At 52.8% G+C, this 19,102-nt stretch overlaps 1 protein-coding gene across 2 annotated transcripts in view; it reads right to left on the bottom strand.

Moving 5' to 3' along the window:
- UNC5B (unc-5 netrin receptor B) overlaps window positions 1-19,102 on the bottom strand; it is a 51,193-nt gene that overhangs the window by 16,539 nt on the left and 15,552 nt on the right. The gene's annotated exons all lie outside the window — the stretch shown is intronic.

The following is a 19,102-nucleotide window of genomic DNA, read 5'->3' on the forward strand; positions in this document are numbered from 1 at the left end:
AGCCTGGGAAGATGCTCTGACTGAAGCTGAGCATCATCTGCAGGAGATCTGTTTCCAGCCCATTAAGATCAACCCCAAATATCACAGGAGTAATAAAAACCCCCACACAGGTGCACAGGGATGCTGCTGCTTAACCTGTTGTTCCTGGGAATCTCACTAGCAGTCAGGTCACATCTTCCAGGCTTTTCTTTACACTCAAAGGAGTTATGAGCTTTTCCTCCTCCTCTCTTCCCCCAGCCAGAGCTGTGATTCTCAACTCCAGGCACTGCAGCGTGCAGGAAAACAGTAAATATCCCCAGCCCCGTGATAACATCTCCACAGCTGGCAGGGAAAAGAAAGGAACCCACTCCCTTCATCAGCCTTGGCAAGGAGAGAATCAGAATCCCAAGCTGTGAGGAAGAGGAGGAAGAGAAAAAAATATATATATATATAATCAGATGCATCAAGAAAACAAGATGACCGAGCTTCCTCCTGAGCAAAAATCAGTGAGAGGAAAAAAAAAAATGCACGAGGTCAGTCGTTTAAAATCCATTTAGGAAAATTGACTTTCCATTTCCATTTAACACAGCACTAAGGGAGAGCGGTAGGACATTTGTCATAATCCATTAACTGCTCTTTTGGAAACAATGAATTAAACTCCGGGCTAATTTCTCTCTCTCTCTCTCTCTCTCTGGCTGGCTCTTCCTCACCTCTCTGCTGCTGCTTATTTCCTCCCCCATCTCATTTGCAGACCTGTAATTTTCCCAGGCCTCGTGGCAGGCTGGGAGACAGGGAATGCCAAGGTGTGGGACCCCCACCCTGAACTGTCCCACGCTGCTCCCTGTGACCACTTCAAGCTCCTGCTGAGCAGCCTTTTACCTGCCACGGCAGCAAATATCCCCTTTTTAAATTTGCTACTCAATTTTTCATCCACTGGGTTGTTGTTTTGTTGGTTGTGTGTTGTTTTTTTGGTTTTTTTTTTTTTTTTGTTCCATGGCTCTAAATTCCCTGGCAAAGGGGGCTGGCAGGAGATAATCGAGCTGGCAACAGAGGCAGCCAACAAAACTTCACTCACGAGCTTGTGTGCAAACCTCCCTGATATGATGCTCCCTGCATCCCTGTGGTAAAGTCAGACCCGAGCTCGGCAGCTGGGAACGGGCAGGGGGATCCTAAAGAGCCACTTTGGGAAGGATCTTCCCCACGGAGGTGACATCCCAAAGTGCACGTGGCCCCGATCAGACCAGGAGGAGAGATCCTTCTCCAACAGCCAGCACCAAGGATCTGTGCTCTCTCACCTCATCACCACTTCGGTGATGCTCAACAAGACTTTAGGTCATCCAAGAGGAGCTGGGAGGGGATGAGTCACGGCCGGATGGGAAGGAAAATGCTGGATTTGTGACTCACCGGCATCATCTGCAGTGGGAAGGGTGAAGGCTTCCGTGGGAGCCTCCTCGGACCCCCAGCACGAGGTTTGGGGCTGAGACACTCCTGGTGGTACCAAAAATCCCATCCAAACCCTGCTCCAAAAGGGGGTCTGCCCAAAAAAAAATGCTGGGTCTTCGAAGTTCTTCTCCACGTGGGCACAGTTGGGGACGAGAGTGGGGAATAGGACGGTGCCACCAGCCAGAGCCAGCACCTGCTTTTGGTGGCTACAAAAACCTGCTGGGTTTAAGGTTTAAACCCAAAATACCTGAACCTTTCGAGCAAGGAGCATGCTGGGAAAGTTAAAATCCTGCAAACTCACAACAGCTGAGGGACCTTTTGTTTCTGGCCAGGAAAGATCTGGGGCCAAAAAAGCAGCTCTAACAGGAGACAGGGGAAAAGGATGATGGGTTTTTCATGGCAGCCTCACAACTGGGGCCATGCCATGGAGCCCCAACCCCACAGATTCCCCAGACTCACGGACTCAAGGCGGGGGAGGGTGATTTTTCCATTCAGAAATTAGCTGGGAAAAAAAAAAAAAAAAAAAAAAAAACCATTTGCAGCTGGGCAGGGCGTTTTCCTCCAGCATGAAACGCTCACTGTTATTTAAACACACTGGGGAAGAATGAAGGCATAGGAACAACGGGGACTTGGGATGAGAAAAGGGAGGAGAACCATGCTGGGCACATTTATCATAAGCCATCAAGCCAGCCTTTCATCCCCGTTCCCACCCGCCGCATGGGAAACCTCTCGCTCTGCTGACGCTCATGGGGGCCCCCCCCCCCCAAAAAAAAATCCCCACACACAGTCGGTGGGGGGGAGAAACAGGGCTGCTTGTGCAGGAACAACTGCTGCTGCTGTGTGCCCTGACTGCCCAGCAACAACTGTAAAATTTAAAAAAATAAAAAAGGCACTTTCCCAGTGGTGCAACCCCATCACCTCCAGAGGCCACCCCAGGTGACAATTGGTGGCACAGTGACCGCAGGAGCAGCAGGCACGGGAGATTCCTTTGCATGGGAAAGCAGGAAAGGAGCCCTGCACAGCCGGGATTTCCAGTCCCGCAATCACACCAGCAATAAAACTCCCAGCAGTGACAAACTAATAAATATTTGAGAGCGCGCTCCGCTGCCTGTAATCATCTCCCTGGCAGACGTCTGCAGGGGGTTCCCATCTGCCGGCTTCCCTCCTTCCTGCTGGAGGTGGGTGCCCGCTTCCCAGATCTCTCCTGGGGTTTTTTATTTTGGAAGTCCCAGGCTGTCACCATCCCACAGTCTCGCACTACTCGGGGCATGGCGTTACGGGGTGTCTGGAGCTCTTTGGGGGCAGCTCCCAGCTCGACCCACGGGACCAAACCCCAAAGCCTTGGGGATAGGAGCAAGGAGAGGAAAAGGGAGGAGGGGAACAGGCACTTCTTTTCCTCTCCCCATCCCTCATCGCACATTTTAATCTGCTGGGGCTGAGCTGGATTATCCGCAGCATCTGTTCCCTGGGGGGCGATTTGCAGATGTTTGCTGCCAGCGTTTGCAACTTGTCATGATCCCTGACCCCAAAGCCACCCCAGCCCCCAAAGGGAGCAGCACCAGAGCCGGGATCCAGCCTTAACCATCACCCCAACAACATCACACCAGGGATGGCGAGCCCGGGTGGTAAAACCTCCCCGTGCAGCAATGGCCAAGCAAACCTCCCCAGGAAAGCGTTAAAATCCTCTCTCCTGCAATTGTTATCCCTCCAAATATTTGGAAGATTACAGGAGCATTAGTGGCTGCCCATCACCCACGGCCACCAGCGTCCCTCCTCCCGGTACCAGGCAGGCAGGGATGCGATGTAAGGATGCAGGGATTAGGCTGGGATGCCTGGGTTTCTCCAGCTAAATCTCAGTGGACACTTTAACCCCTTCTGTCTCCACCTCCCCACATCCCTGCCTGCCTCAGGGCAGGCGCTGGCTCCTGGGAAGGCCTGCCAGGGAAGAGTTAAACCTGCCAGGTGGGTTAAAATCCTCCTGTAGAAATGAAAAAAATAGATGACAGCTTATCTCCAGCACCACAGGAGGAGTCATCTGCCTTCCCAATCCCCCTTCCCAATCCCCCAGCAGGGATGGGAATGGCTCTGGCTCTGGAGACAGAGATGGAGGAGATGCTCTGGTCACCAGCCTGGCTCCAGGAGGTGTCTGAAAGGCTGGAGGGGGCCGACCCCCACCCCAAATCCCCCCTCCCCAAATTCCCCCTCCCATTGCCTCCAGGGAGAATGGATGAACGGGCTCATTTAGAGATTAGTGCTGTTGCCATTTCAACTCCAGCACATTTTGATGCTGGAGCCATGGCGTGGCTCCCTGCCATTCCAGCATCCCTGCCCGACCGAGGGCATCCCTGCTGCCAGCCCTGCAGGGACACAAAGGCATCCCACCACATTCCAGCCCCTCCCTGGGCTCAGGGAGAACCAGCACCACCAGTTCAGGCCCGTCCTATTGCCACGGGCAGACTGCCATTGGGACAACTTTGTGTGCAGTGCTAACACGCACCCAAACTTTCCCTCCTAAAAGCACCCTGAGCATCCTTCCTCCTCCCAACACCATCCCCTCTTCCCCAAGCACCCCCTTCTCACCCCTGCCCCAAGCTCAGCCTCCCACTCGCCCCAAGACGAAGCCCCATCACTGAGGAGGGGACAGCAGCAGGTGGAGCAGTGCCACCCCAAGCCACAGCCCCACTGCCCCTTCTCCAGGGTGACATCCCACTGGAGACCCGGCAGGGAGAAAGGAGGCCAGCCCAAGATACAGGGTGTAACTGAGCATGGTTTTGGGAGGTTTGGAAGCACATCCAACCCTCTCCCTGCTGCCTCCTCGCACGGAGCCCACAGAATCCCGTGCCTTGAAAGCCTGGGATTGCTCAGACCCAGGCTGGGAAGTGCTGACGAATGTGAGATGCAGGGAATGTAACAGGTCCCCAGGGCTGCAGCTGGCTGATGTAACCCCCGGCCTCATTAACTCAGTGTGGCTCATTAACCTCTCCCTCCCGGGATGGGACATCTCCAAGCTGCCAGCAGAAGCCACAAAACTGAGTGTGGAACCTTCGGGGCTGGCAAGGATAACCAGGGGTTCATTCGGGTTCAAAGTGAAAAGGGGGAATTTGAGGAAGCAGTTCTTCCTTGTGAGGGTGGTGAGACCCCGGAACGGGTTTGTCTGGAGAAGCTGGGGCTGCCCCATCCCTGGATGGAGCCTGGAGCACCCCAGTCTGGTGGAAGGTGCCCCTGCCCAGGGTGGAGGCTGGAAATCCACAATCTCTAAAGGTCCCTTCCAAGCCAAACCATTCCATGAGTGTCCCTCAGCTCCAGTGTGGAGCAGGGTTGGATTTTGAGCTCAGAAACGCACGGGGGGATGCTGTGCTTGTGGGGTGACCCCAGGCTCGGTAATTCAGCAGAAACCTAGCACCCAGAGTGCTGCTGTGTCCAGGGGTGTGCGGGTGTTGTTTTACCTCTCTGGCCCCCCAAAAACTGCAGCACATCCCCCTCCTGCTCCCACCAGCAAGGAAAGCACCTGGAATAATCCACATCTGGCCTCTCTATTCTCGCCACTCTTTATAAACAACTAAACCTGGAAAGAACCACTTAACCTTTCCCCCAGGCATCTCTGCCTGAGCTCAACCCGGCTCCTTTTCCTCGGCTGCCCTCTTGCAGCAGCATCACAGACCTGGCATCATCCAGCCCTGAGCCAGCCCTATCCCTCCATCCCTTCCCAGAGCCCACCCAGCCCGAGAGGGACGGACAGACAGACAGACAGACGGGCATTTCCCAGCGGGTCAGAAGTCCCTCTTGTCCCTCCTGCCCGGCGACAGGCAAACTTCATAATTAGAGAGCATTCCTCCCCAGCGTGGGTAATGAGGGGGTGCACCCAGCCAGCCCTAATTACACCCTTGGAGAAAAAAAAAAAAAAAGAAAAGCAAAAAAAAAGCAGATTCCTTCTCTCCCAGCTAAAGGAAGAGCCTGCAGCTGGCCTCCCTCACTGCCTACCTTTATTAAACCAGGGCTGGATGGGGACAGGGGAAGGGATAAGGAAAGCAAAGTCTGTGCTGAGAAAAGGGTGGGAAGGAGGAGCTGGGCAGCCCCACAGATGTTTCTGCATGCAACAGCCTTACTGATCAAAACCCACCTCAGTTATATAAAAAAAAAAAAATACAAAAATAAATCGGTTTTTAGCTAAATCCTCAGGTCAGGTTTTTGCAAAGCGGCCTGAGAGGTAAACTAAGGAAGTTTTTATGCTCTCATAGGGCATCCAGGCACAGCATCCTTGGGCATCTGCCACAGAATCCCTGCATCTCTGTGCCCCTGCCAGCCTCAGCTAAGAGAATCCAACCCAAATTCCAACCATCCCAAATCCCCAGAGGAGAAACACCCAGGCTCTGGCAGCACCTCCCGTCCTGGGAGCTGGAAAGAGAGAGATTTATCGTGTTGATTATGCATTACACTGGAGCATTTATGGAGCCACTACTCCTTTGTTTATCTTTATGATTATGATAATCAAAGGCGAAGCCTCCTGAGAAGTGTAAACAGCTGAGATCCCTTATGGTACAAATCTCTTCATTTTTCGTTATATGGATTTACAACACGACACAGGCAGATCGGAGTAAATTGTTCCTTATTTCTGGTTTTAGCGGAGCCGTGGGCTGCGCGGGTGCCCGTAAAATACCCACGGAAAAGAGAGCGAATTAAAATCAAAAAGAAAAGCGAGAAAGAAAAGAAAAGGAGGAGGAATTATGTAGCAAATCCCTGTTACACTCTATTGTGCTGGCTTCTTTTGTGCTGTTTTATACATTCCCTTCAGGGAAGCAGTTTTGTTGGAAAACTATCTCCAAATTTCATCTAGCGCTGGTTCTTGTTCCGGGCACAGACACTTCCCTTTGTGCTACTTTAATTCCATTGTCACGGTCCCCTTGTCGAGTTTGTTCTGTTTACTGAGCCACAGCGTTGCTTTTTAATGGATATAATAATTATATGAACTTTTTATTTATTTGCTTTGGCCCATGAAAAACAAGAGCCAGCAGCGTGGAAGGCGGTAACGTGCTGTTTATTCACATGTACGGCGTGTGCCGGGGCTCCTGTTGTGAAAAGAATAATCATTCCAGCAAGAAAAGAGAGAAGGGAGAAGGAAACGAGCAACAAACAGGGACTTGTTGCCCTGGTTAACGCCAGAAAGTCAAAAGAATTATTAATTATCCTTCAAACTGCAGCAAACCAACTGGAAGCTGCGAGCTCTCCTTGGAAAACGCAGAGAAGAAAAAAAAAAAAAAATAAAGAAAGGGTCTCCTCTTCAACTGAGCACTGCAGTTTGGAAAATGCTAACTCTGGGAGAAAGAAAGTCGATGGTTGTGCAGACAGAGAGCGATTTCCCCTTCACCCAAATTACATACATATTTCAAAATGTAAATTCCCCAGCGTTCCCCTTGAGAGTGCAACTTTCAGGCTGTTTTGCAATGGGTGGGTTTTCTTTTTTTTTTTTTTCCCTGAACGTGCAAATCTGGAGGCGACTGCCTTGGCTTTGGGCACGAAAAGCGACTTTAAAGCAGCAACAGCAGCAGCAGCAGCAGCAGCAAGCAGGGCTGTGAACCAGCCAGTGCCCCTTGGGAAGAGAGGGATGCTCTGCATCCCAGCTGGGAGCATCCCTCCCTGGGCAGGCACATCCCACAGGACCACGGGCTGCAAGGGGGCAGTGCTCACTCTCTGAGCACCCAAACATCGAGGTGGGGACAACCCAGCCAGGCCCTTCTATCCCAAAATCCAGAGAAGGTGACCCTAAGGAAGCTTCAGCAACGAGGTGAAGCAAAAAGTTGAGGCAGCTGCAAAGAAGGGAACAGCACTACAAAAGGAGGACTGGGTGTGGGGAGGAGGTGTGTGTTTGGTTCTGGGGGTTGGTTTTTTTTTTCCCCATCCTTTTTGTCCTTCTCTCACCCACTCTCTCCTCCTGGGAAGCCAAAGCTGGCTGGAAGGATGCTCCCTGCCAGCTGCTGCCCTACTTTTCCCGACGTGTTTCCCACTCTTCTCCCGCATTTCCCACTCGGTGCAGGCGTGGGCTGGCAGTGGCAGTGCCCTGGTACCCACAGCATCCACGGGCCCTGCTCCCTGTGCCAGGATCCTGCCAGGATCCTCCCTCCACCATCACCTCCTGCCAGGACCACCTCCCTCCAATATCATCTCCCTCCAGGATTATTTCCCTCCAGCATCACCTGCATCCAGAATCACCCTCCAGCATCACCTCCATCTGATATCTCCTCCCTCCAGGATCCCCTCTCCACATTCCCACCCCTCTCCAGGATCCCTTCCCACCCCCCAGCACAGGGCAGCTCAGCAGAGAGAGAGGCACTGCCAGCAACGCTGCCCTGATCTGAAATCATTTCAATCAATGCTTTATTGTTATTTAATCATTAAAAAAAAACCCACAACAAGAGAAAAGGTCCACCCCGCTCCTCAAATTCCCCATTAATTCAGCTGGGGGAGGGACATCACAGGAAAGGCTGATTAAGGTCCCTTTATTAAATAGTCTTTAAACTTGCCCTTAATCTTTTAGATTTGTTGCTGCGATAAAAAAAAAAAAAATAAAAAAACCGACAACAAAATAACCACCACAAATAGAGGCTGGAAATCTTTTGCTTTTTGTTGTCCTTTCTCTGCCCTTTTCTTCCCTTCTTGTTTTACTGCAGGGACAAACAGAAGGAAAAAATGGGGGGGGAGGGGGAGAAACAGGGATAGAAAAAGATTTAAGGAAATGAAAAAAAGAAAATAATCCCTGCTGATGCTGAATGTCAAATATTAAGATTTCTCTCTCTCTCCCCTCACTTTCAGCAATCTCCTTATTAAAGAATAAGCCCCCAAACCATCAGTGAGACTAGCTTAGATGACAAGGCTTCCCCATCCCCTTTTCCTAGTTAGGATTTGATCCCTGAAGCCAGGAGCAGGTGGGATGGAGGGCAGGTACCTGCTACCTCAAGCCCTTTGTGAGGTGTCCAGCCGGTGGCAAAAAGGATTTTAGCAATTACCTTGATTAGTTTTACTCCTTTCCCTCTAAACCCCGCAGCCAGCTGGGCTGCCAGCACCTCACACCTGCTTTAACACCGAGCAGAGAAGCTGTGGTTTGATAAAAGCCATGAGGTTTTGGGGTTTTTCTGGGGGCTGCCCTCGCTTGGCATCGCTGCCTCGCCAGCCAGAGTGGGAGCAGGAACACAGAAGGAAACCCCTACAAAAAAAAAAATAATAACAATAAAGCCTTTTCCCCTCAGGCTCCCATTTCCATGGAGCCTTCAGGAGCTTCCTAGAGTTGTTTGGCACCCTCCTCCCCTCTCTGGCCTTTCAAAAATTTCAATACCACAGGACCCCATGTCGCCACAGGTTTCTTCCTTTCTCACCGTTGGGAATTTCCACCTTTTCTTCTCTGGCCAGAGCCCGTGTTCCCACACCACCGAGCTGCTCTTTCCTCCCTTTGTCCTCTGGCACACACATTCCTGCCCCCGTGCACCAAACTCAACTCCCACAGGCATCCTTTTTGTCTCAGCGTGGTGCTGGAAGTGCCCAGGCTGGAAATGCCCCAATTTTGGGGCTCTGTGCCACCATGTGGAGGGGGGACTCCACCTGGAAGCATCTGTGTCCAAAACTTCCTCCCACACCTTCCTCTCCCTCTCCCGGTGCTACGAGACTCCAAGGTATTGATAAAAATTGACCTTAAAAAAAAAAAAAAAAACCACAATACCGAGAAGTGAAATGAAGTTTGGGGTGTTGAATTCAGAGCTGTTGTGGTGACAAACACACTGAGCATCTCCAAAAAAAACGGAGCAGGACATGCCAGGCACAGCAGTGAGATCCTGCAGGGCTCAGAGGGATGTGCAGCCAGAGAGAGGGACCAGAGGTGATGCAGAAAGTTCTCAAGGGAGCAGGGGGAAAGGAAAAACTATGGGAAAAGTATGGGAAAATCCCGGTGCCCCCAGCCTGGCACTTTCCTCGGCACTTCCATCAGCGATTTGCACTAATTGCTTCAGCCAGGGCTGTGCTGTGGCTAATCAGAGTCATTAAGTGACCCCTGCTCAGGGCTCCCGACACCGGGATGCGGCTCGGCTCCAATTTACACCTCCCTGGAGCTCCATCAGTGAGCAGCCTCTGTCCTGCCCGATTCCTGAGCCCCCCAGGGATGGATCCTGAGGATTCCTGCTTGGACTGGCTGCTGGCAGTGCCACGGCACCGTGACTTGTCACCACGGTTGCCAGCTAGCCCAGGGCTGGTGGGGACTGGGTTGGGTTCGAACCAAAGGTGTGCAAGCACTTGAAAACCCCCAAATCCTCCTCCCCTTCAGATATTTTCTGAAAGCAGAAAAAAGATGTTGCCACATCCCGGTCCTGGGAAGGGAGGGAAGAGCCAACTGTCACTGACCAGGGGACACTGGGCTCTAGGGCTAAGCCCCATGCCTGGATCTGCTCCCAGGCATTCCCAAAGCACCCGTGGATAGCTCAGGGAGCCCCCAAAGCCCTGAGCTGCACCTCCCAAATGAACCCTGTCCCTGCTCAGGGAGATGTCCTGGATTCAGCCAAGCTGGGAGAGATGGAGTGCTCAGCCTGGAGCAGGAAAAGGCTCCAGGGAGATCTGAGAGCCCCTTCCAGTGCCTGAAGGGGCTCCCAAGAGGGCTGGAGAGGGACTTTGGAGAAGGGCATGGAGTGCCAGGACACTGCCAGAGGGCAGGATTGGATGGGAGATGGGGAAGGAATTGTTCCCTGTGAGAGTAGGGGAGACTCTGGCACAGGGTGCCCAGAGAAGCTGTGGCTGTCCCTGGATCCCTGGAAGTGTCCCAGGCCAGCTTGGATGGGGCTTGGAGCATCCTGGGACAGCAGCAGGGAGGTTGGAAAATCCCAAACCATTCCATGCTTCCAACACACAATACATCCAAACCCCTGCAAGCAGAGCTAAAAGTGGAAAAAAAAAACCCCACAAACCCTCCTTGGAAACCCAAACACCTCCATCCCGAGGAGATGAGACCCCAAACCCCACAGCAGGGGTCCCTCTCACACACTCGATGCCCAGGCTGGGAGGTGTAAGGAAACATCCACGCTTCCAGGAAAATGCACTGCAGCCCCCTTCCTGCCAGCCCACAGGGACCCATTACACTAACAGTGTGTCCATTCAGCCTGATATATAAATTACTAATGTAAATTAATGGATAATTGAAGCCCTTTAGTCCTAAATATTTAAATTATTTAACAGGCAATTAAGAGCGAAGGAGAAAGAAAAGAGGAAAAGGGGCCTTAACCCCAACAGGCAGAAAAAAAAAAAAATAAATGAAGTGTGAGGAGAGCAGAAAGAGCTGAACATACACATTTTAAAGCAAAGCTGCCAGGTTCATTTGGTTTGAGCCAGGCTGGTGTTGCAGTGGATGTCCCCAGATGCAGGGGGACAGGGAGAGGAGCATCCACCAAACAAGCCCACGGAGCAGGACAGATTCTGATCCATCTTTTTAGGAGTGAAAAACTCCATGGTTTTATTTGTAACACTTTTTAGATATAGTGACCACCTACAGAACTTCCTGGCATGCCAAAACAATACTTTAGATAATTTTTTCATCCTCCCTACCCCTAAGCCGACAGCATTCCCTTTTATAACACCATTTTTTAACCTGATTCAAGTACAAACACAGCGTTTTCGCTTCCTTTTTTCTTTTTCAGGTGGTCTATACGGCTGTTGCACCCTCTGCATCCCGCCCCCCCTCCCTCTCCAAACATCCTCAGCGAGGCAAAGCGGTTACAATTCCTCACAAAAGGAATCACTTCGTGATTTCCAACGAGCTTCCCACCCTCGGGAATTCTGCAGAGCCCTCCTAACAACACAGCGACAGCAAGGAACAGCTCCAGGCTGAGAAACACGGCGTTTCCTCCTCCAGCCTCCATCCCAAAGCGGCCAGGGATGTTCCCAGAGCTCCCCCGGGAGCTGGAAGTGGCCGTGAGGGAAAAAAAAAAAAAAAAAAAAAAAAAAAAAAAGGTCCGTGGGGTGAAGACGTCATGTGGGAAAAGCAGGATTTGAACAAAAGCAGCGCGTGAGTCTCGGCGTGCCCGGGGACGACACCGAGGGCAGGCGGGGATGGAGACAATAGTGAATAGACTCCAGATTATATCCTGAACTCGCAGCCCCATGGGAACAGGGTTATAAAAACCCCTTTTTATTTTGTTTGTAGTCCAAAACAAACAAGTACATAAAGAGCTAAATGCGGAGAGGCCAGACAGGAAGTGAGCAACATCTGGGAAACATCTGGCCCCGGCTGTGCCTCAAGCCCGGCACAGCTCCGGGTACCTGCTCCCGCTGTTCCCAGCCAGGGGACACCCCCAAAACCTCTGCTCCAAAAGGGGAAAAGGGGCTGGGGGAAAAGGATGCTCCTGGCACGGGGCTCTGAGCATCCCCTGAGCACCACAGGAACCTCCGAGAAGGGCTCTGAGCATTAAGGATGCCCTAAAGAGTGCAAGACTGATCCAGGGCTCTGAATGTTCCTCTGAGCATCAGAGGACAGTCCCAAAAAGGGCTCTGAGCATCTCAGAAAACCCCCTGAGCATTGCAGAACATCCCCTAAAGAGGGCTCTGAGCAACACAGGCCAGCCTGAGAAAGGCTCTGAGCAATGAGGGATGCCCTGAGAAATTCAGGACTCTGCTCCAGGGCTCTGAGCATTGCAGGGCACCCTCTGAGCATCACAGCACGCTCCCAAAAAGGGCTCTGAGCATCTTAAGACACCCCCTGAGCACTGCAGAACATCCCCTAAATAGGACTTTGAGCATAAAGGATGCCCTGAGCAGTGCAGGATACCCTGATCCAGAACTCTGAGCAATACAAGCCAGCCCTGAGAAAGGTTCTGAGCAATGAGGGATGCTCTGAGAATATAAGGACTCTGCTCCAGGGCTCTGAGCATCACAGCACGCTCCCAAAAAGGGCTCTGAGCATCTCAGAAAACCCCCTGAGCATTGCAGAACATCCCCTAAAGAGGGCTCTGAGCAACACAGGCCAGCCCTGAGAAAGGCTCTGAGCAATGAGGGATGCCCTGAGAAATTCAGGACTCTGCTCCAGGGCTCTGAGCATTGCAGGGCACCCTCTGAGCATCACAGCACGCTCCCAAAAAGGGCTCTGAGCATCTCAAGACACCCCCTGAGCATTGCAGAACATCCCCTAAATAGGACTTTGAGCATAAAGGATGCCCTGAGCAGTGCAGGATACCCTGATCCAGAGCTCTGAGCAATACAAGCCAGCCCTGAGAAAGGCTCTGAGCAATGAGGGATGCCCTGAGGAATTCAGGACTCTGCTCCAGGGCTCTGAGCATTGCAGGAGGAAGGCAGGCAGGGCAGCTGGCACCAGGGCACTCTTTGCCAGCCCTAAGAGATGCCCCACATCCTTCCCCACAGGAGAAGCAGTCAGAGGGGCTGGAGATATTTTCTTCCTTCTGGCTCTCATCTCCCGCTCTTACTCCACCAAAAGCCCCGTGAAAGAGCCTCCCAGCACTGCCCCATGCTCAGACCTGGGGAGGTTTCAGGGCCTGATGCTTGGGAAGGCTCCAGCCGGGCTGCGAGGGAGGAGAGCTGGCTTGGCAGGATCCCCACCCGGCTCTGCTCACCGGGGAATTCCCCCGTGGCGCCCAGCCCAGCTGCCAGCCCACATCTTCCCTCTCCACCCACCTCAGCCAACGCGGGGGCAAGAAAAGGGGGCTGCAAGAGACCCCACCGAGCTCTCAGGTAGCAAGGGAAGGTGCAGTGGGAAGAGCAGCGATGCTCAGGAGGGGGCTGGATCACAGCCACAATCACTTCTGGCTCTCCCGTGCAACCCCAGCTGCACTTCCAGCCAGGAAATGCAAACAGCCACACTCAGACACCTGCAGCGACTCCACTGATCCCTGCTACACCAAACTCCTGGCAAGGCAGCTTCCCTCAGCTCCTCGGACAGGCTGGGATCCCCCCAGCTCACCAGATAACCCCAAAGCACCCTCAGTTCTCCCCAAACCATCTCCTAGGCATCTCCTCTGGCAGAGGGCAGGATCAGCACTTGGGGTATTCCAGTGGGGAGGATTAAAGCTGGTCCAAGGCTGGAGCACGCTGGAGAGGGAGCAGCAGCTGGCTGCACAACATCTGGCACTGCTGCTCATTTATTCCCCACTGTGCATTCCCCCACGTGGGACTGGTGAGGGCCAGCAAGGACACTGCTGGTGGCCCAGGTGTCCCACAAGGACAGGAAGGACAAGGACACGTCGTTTGGGGTGTCAGCTGGCCTGAATGTGGAGCATCTCCCCTTGGAAGAGGCCAGACACGATGCAGGGGACTTGGGGAGTGACATGGGGGTGAGGATGGGGATATCAGGGAGAAAAATCAAGGAGGAAAGAATAAAATAATCACCAAATGATTTGGCTTCGGAAGGGACCTTAAAGAGCATCTCATTCCAGGCCCCTGCCAAGTATTAGGGGTATTTTCCACTAAAATACCAGAGGAGGAAGGACAGTGTTTGGGAAGGGAAACAAGCAAGGCACATTAAAGGAAAAAATTACCCAGCAGGCTGGCAAGGTTAAAAAAGCAAAAACACTGGGACACAGGGAGGATAGGGAGACCTAATTAAAGAAACCTCACCCAGAACACGCCACCAGCCAAAAGCATCTGATGTGTCAGGGACAGAGATGCTGCGTGTCCCATCCCGTGTCACCCTGCAGCCAAGGGCACAGCTCCCAAAGCCCTGAGCCACTGCAGCACAAGGGGGAGCATTCTGCTTTCTCATTGCTGGCCATTCCTGCAGCAGCTGATGCCCACCTGTAGCCTTTTTTTTTTTTTTTTTTTTTTTTTTTTAACAGCTACATTAGAAAAGCTCCAGCATCAGGAGCTGCCCAGAAGAGCCCACTGGAGCAGGAGGTGGTGAGAGCACCAAACCCGGCCCCATCTCCTGCTAAATTTGGCCCAGCTCAAGGGCAGAGCAGCTGCTGAAGGTGTCTGAACACATCCAGGCTGTCGGGGAGAGGAGGGTGATGCACAGGAACCCACCGGAGCCAGGCAGCCTGTTCCCACCATCCCTCACACGTGCTTTTTCTCTCAAATTCCCAGCCTAAATAAGGCTTTGGGGAGGAAATTAATGAAAAGCAAAGCTGATTACAAAGAACAATACAATGACTCAATCTGTTTCTTTTACCTCAATTGAATAAAGCTTTTACATTTATGAAGGTTTCTCTCTCGGTACACAATGCAACAGCTCTCCGAGGGAAGCAGTAATGGCCCTGGAGACTTTTGAACAAGACTGGACAAAACACGGCTGGAACAATCCCAAAGGAAGGACCAGATGATCTAACAGGTCTTTTGCATCTTTAATTCCTCACCCTTTTCTTTCTCCTCCCGTTTGAGGCACGGGGGTTTTTTTAGCTGCTGCTAATTAGATGTTAATGCGTTTTCAGCACGTGGTGTAAGCAAGAGGAAAAACACCGGGGCCCTAAAAGACAACCAGATCACAGGGATGGGGGTCCTTATTCTCAGCATGGAAAATCCCCCTCTGGAAGCAAAACAAAATGTTGATATCCTTTCCACACCAGCACGGATTGCTCCTGCACCCACCTGACACTCACGGGTCACATCGGTGCCAGCCTGGCATCCCATCCCATCCCATCCCATCCCATCCCATCCCATCCCATCCCATCCCATCCCATCCCATCCCTCTCTACCTTTCACCAGTGCATGGGAATGATCTCCAAAGCTGTTTTGCTATCCAGGGACAATGGGAAAACCCCACCAGCACACCAAAACAACCCGAGTTTAGCTCAGTCTAATTAATAGCGAGCAGCTCTCCTGGCTGTCCCTTTGCAGAGCATCTTCCAGGAGAAGGACACGGGATGCTCTCCCCACCTCCTCCTCCTCCTCCTCTTCCTCCCTGCGGTTTGCTGGGCTGTTTGGATCACCTCTAACACCTCAGCGAGCTGCAAGGGGCTGAGCCGAGCTGCCTGTGATGAAATCAATGAGGTGATGCTGAAGTCTGAGCCCCTGCCAGGGGACAGTCACTGAGGATGGCACTGCCAGCACAGCCCTGCACAGACTCGCAGAATCAGCTGGAAAAACACCTCCAGGACCAACCTGTGACACATCCTCACCTTGTCACCCAGATCAGAGCACTGAGTGCCGCGTCCAGGCGTTCCTTGGACACCTGCAGGGATGGGGACTCCACCACCCAAGGGTGCTCGGAGATTTCTCACATTTTCCCCCTGGAACATGTCATTTCCCCCAAAGTTCAGGCTGTCTGGTTTCTGCAATAGCCTATTTGCCTGTTTTCCTAAAGTTCAGGAGTTTAAACTGCCTGGGTTCTGTAACAAATTTGAGGTACATAAAACTCATTTCAGACATCAGCACCCACTTCTCCTAAAGACCCTCACCCATCGAGCTGTTTGTAAAGACACCAGCACCCATCTTTCCAATCTTCACACCTCGAGGTCCACGTGGAAGACCAAGAATGGATGGGGAGTCTCAAATCCAGCACCCCTAATGGGCACTGACCTCCCTGCAGCCCCAATTCCTAAGCCCAGGCATGACAGGAACAAAAGCCACTGCTAAGAGACACATTTACGACCCTCCGAGAGGGAGCCCGCTGACAGCTTAACGAGCTTTTTGTTTTTCAAGTAGTGGTTTTTATATTTACGACCTGAAAGGGAAAAGATGTGAGTAGGCAGGGACGATCCGGGGGCTATCTGCTCCTTCTGCTCCTGACCCGATGCCGTCCAACCCACACCCAAGCCATTCCGGAAAGCCATAAAAAACGATTGCATTGCAGCTTTTCCCCCCCCCCCACTCCTGCATTCTCTCTCCCCGCCACTAAAACCAAAAAGCACCTTTTTTTTTTTTTTTTTTTTTTTTTTTTTTTTGTTGGTGGTGCTCACTTCTTGGTAACGTTCACCCCAAGGAAAAAACATCAAATATTAATGCAGGAAGCTTCAGAGAGATCACACCGGAAACCAGAGGCCCCCATATGTTGTGGAGTGTCCCAGTGGATGCAAGATCCCACCAGTTCATCCCCAAGGCATGGCTCTTTAATGCCTGGGAAGGAAGGAGGAGGCCAGAAGCTGGGTTTTTACGAGCAGGAGGGATCACATTCCTGGGATATCAGCCCAGAGTTACACTTAGAGGAGAAAAAAAAAAAAAACTGAAGGAAAAAAAAAAATCCAAACCCCACCACCCTTCCCCAGGATGCTGCACTGTTATTTATAAGCTTAAGAGTGAAAAGAGAGGGCAAAACTCCCCGGTTTTGGTGGGTTTTTTGGTGTTTTTTTTTTTTTTTTTGTTTTTTGGGTTTTTTTATCCCCAACATTAGCACAGCACAGAAATGCCTTTGGGCTGCAAGAGCATTCCAGCCACCAGCAGGAAGATAAGGCTCTTCCTTCGCCTCCAGATTCCTTGGCAGAGAGGAGACACATGGGGTTTAATTGCACACAGAGATGCCACAGCCCTGACAGGGACATGATAAGAGCTTTTTTTGTCCCGTGGAGGGCTCACTCAGCTGATAAAGACCCTGCCTTGAGCTCCTAAAACCCAGAAGGGGAAGGAGGGACTGGAGGGGAAGGTGGAAGGCCCAGATGTGCAGTGCAACATCTGGTAGGGGAAGGGAGCTGTGTGCCACGGCAGCATCCCACGGGACACTGCTGCAGGTGATGCAGGACATGCACATCTCCCCCTTTCCAGGGCAGGAAAGCACCCCTGAGTGCTTGGTGGTGACATCTCTGTGCCCAAATGCTGGCACCCCATGATCTCTGGTGGCTTTCCCAACCTGCAGTGCTGTGTCCAGCTCTGGGGCCTCCAGCATAAGGACCTGGAGCTGCTGGAACAAGTCCAGAGGATGACATGAAGCTGCTCCCAGGGCTGGAAAACCTGTATGGAGCCAGGCTGGGAGAGCTGGGGAATTCACCTGGAGAAGGCTCCAGGGAGAGCTCAGAGCCCCTTCCAGAGCCTAAAGGAGCTCCAGGAGAGCTGGAGAGGGACTGGGGACAAAGGATGGAGGGACAGGACACAGGGAATGGCTTCCCACTGCCAGAGGGCAGGTTCAGATTGGATATTAGGGAGAAATTCATCCCTGTGAGCGTGGGCACAGGATGCCCAGAGAAGCTGTGGCTGCCCCTGGATCCCTGGCAGTGTCCCAGGCCAGGTTGGACGGGGCTTGGAGCACACCCTGGGATAGGGCAAGGTGTCCCTGCCCATGACCTTTGAGCTTTAAAAGATCCCTTCCAAACCACTCAGTGATTCCACGAACCCAGCGTGCTGAGCTGAGCTCGGGACATCTTCCCCTCATCCCTACACGAGCCCCGGGTGCACGGAAAAAAAAAAAAAAAAAAAAAAAAAAAAAAAAAAAAAAAAAAAAAAAAGAGAGAGAGAGAGAAGAAGAAGGAAGGAAAATAAAGGAAAATAAAGCAAAAGCCTTTAAAGTGGGACTGAGCCCAAGCGCAGCCCCCTCCCCGCTCCCCTTCCCCACTTATCGCTGCCCGGGGCTCTGCCCGGCGCCTGCCGATAATCAGGGAGCGCATTGAAACCCCGGCGCCAGACTGGATCCTTATCTCCTCCCGAGCAGGAATGCGGGATGGGGGCTGCCCCGGCAGCAGCAGCAGGAGGAGGAGGAGGAGGAGGAGGAGGAGGGGAGGAAGAGCCCCCTGCCATGGCCCCTGCGGAGCCGCGGAGGGCGGGGGACATTGGGGACCCCGAGGGGTGCGCAGGGCTCCGTGCCCAGCCCCGGGGGTCGGAAACACCCCCCGCCTTGTGCAAGGGCTGGTAATTATCCCCGGGGATAATTACCGAGCCTCATTTCCCCATAAAGGCAAGGCCTGGGTGCTGGGAATGCCCGGGGGGGACGCCAGGCGACAGCGGGACAGCCACTGTCCCACCGGGGCTGGCAGCCCTCCATCCCTCCCTCCCGTCCCAAAAGATGCAGGATGCGAAGACGCTCTCAACCCTGAGCCCTTCCCAAAACAGCCCCAAACCCTTCAGGGCTCAGCTTGGCCACCCTCTCCCGCGGGAGGAGGAGGATGAGGATGGGACCCCAGAGCCTTCCTGGCTGGCTCAGGAGCTGCCCGGGGCTGATCCATCACCGACAGGACCGACAGGAACTTCCAGCAGCGGGGAGAACGGAGGGGAGGAGAGCGCCAAGCCCCTGGCTCTGCTCCGCCGGGGCCAGGTGGGACCCGAGCCGCGGCTCCAGCCTGGCTGGATGCTCCTGAACACCCAAAAAAGAGGATCCTTGGCGCAATTGTTTGCACAATGAGGAGCGCATGGCAGCGGCGGCGCCCATCCGTGCCCCCGGCTTCATCCCCGCCGGTGGCACGGGCAGCCTCTCCAGGAGGACTCTGGATGCCGCCAGAGCCCCAGGGAATTCGCAGCCAATTAAGGGGATATTTAAAAAAAAATCATAATAAGGGGCTAATGAAGTCTAGAAGCTGCCGACAGCAGCCATATGCCTCAAATATGCTGGGTACAGCCGGTGCCTAGGTAATGCTACTGCAGGTATCAGCTCGCCTAATTAGCTACCAGAAGAAAGTCTAATTTAAAACAAAGCTCTTATTTTATTTATTTGCTGACAGCAGCAGAGCAGTTCCCTCCAGCATGAAGTGAAAGCAAACACACTGCCCTCAAAATAAACCACCACGGGCTTTTTAATTTTATCCTCCAACAAGTGTTCCCTGGTTAGTCTTTGGCAAGGGAAGGGCGGGGG

This window comes from Sturnus vulgaris, chromosome 8, assembly GCF_052056855.1.
Source record: "Sturnus vulgaris isolate bStuVul1 chromosome 8, bStuVul1.hap1, whole genome shotgun sequence".
NCBI lineage: Eukaryota > Metazoa > Chordata > Aves > Passeriformes > Sturnidae > Sturnus > Sturnus vulgaris.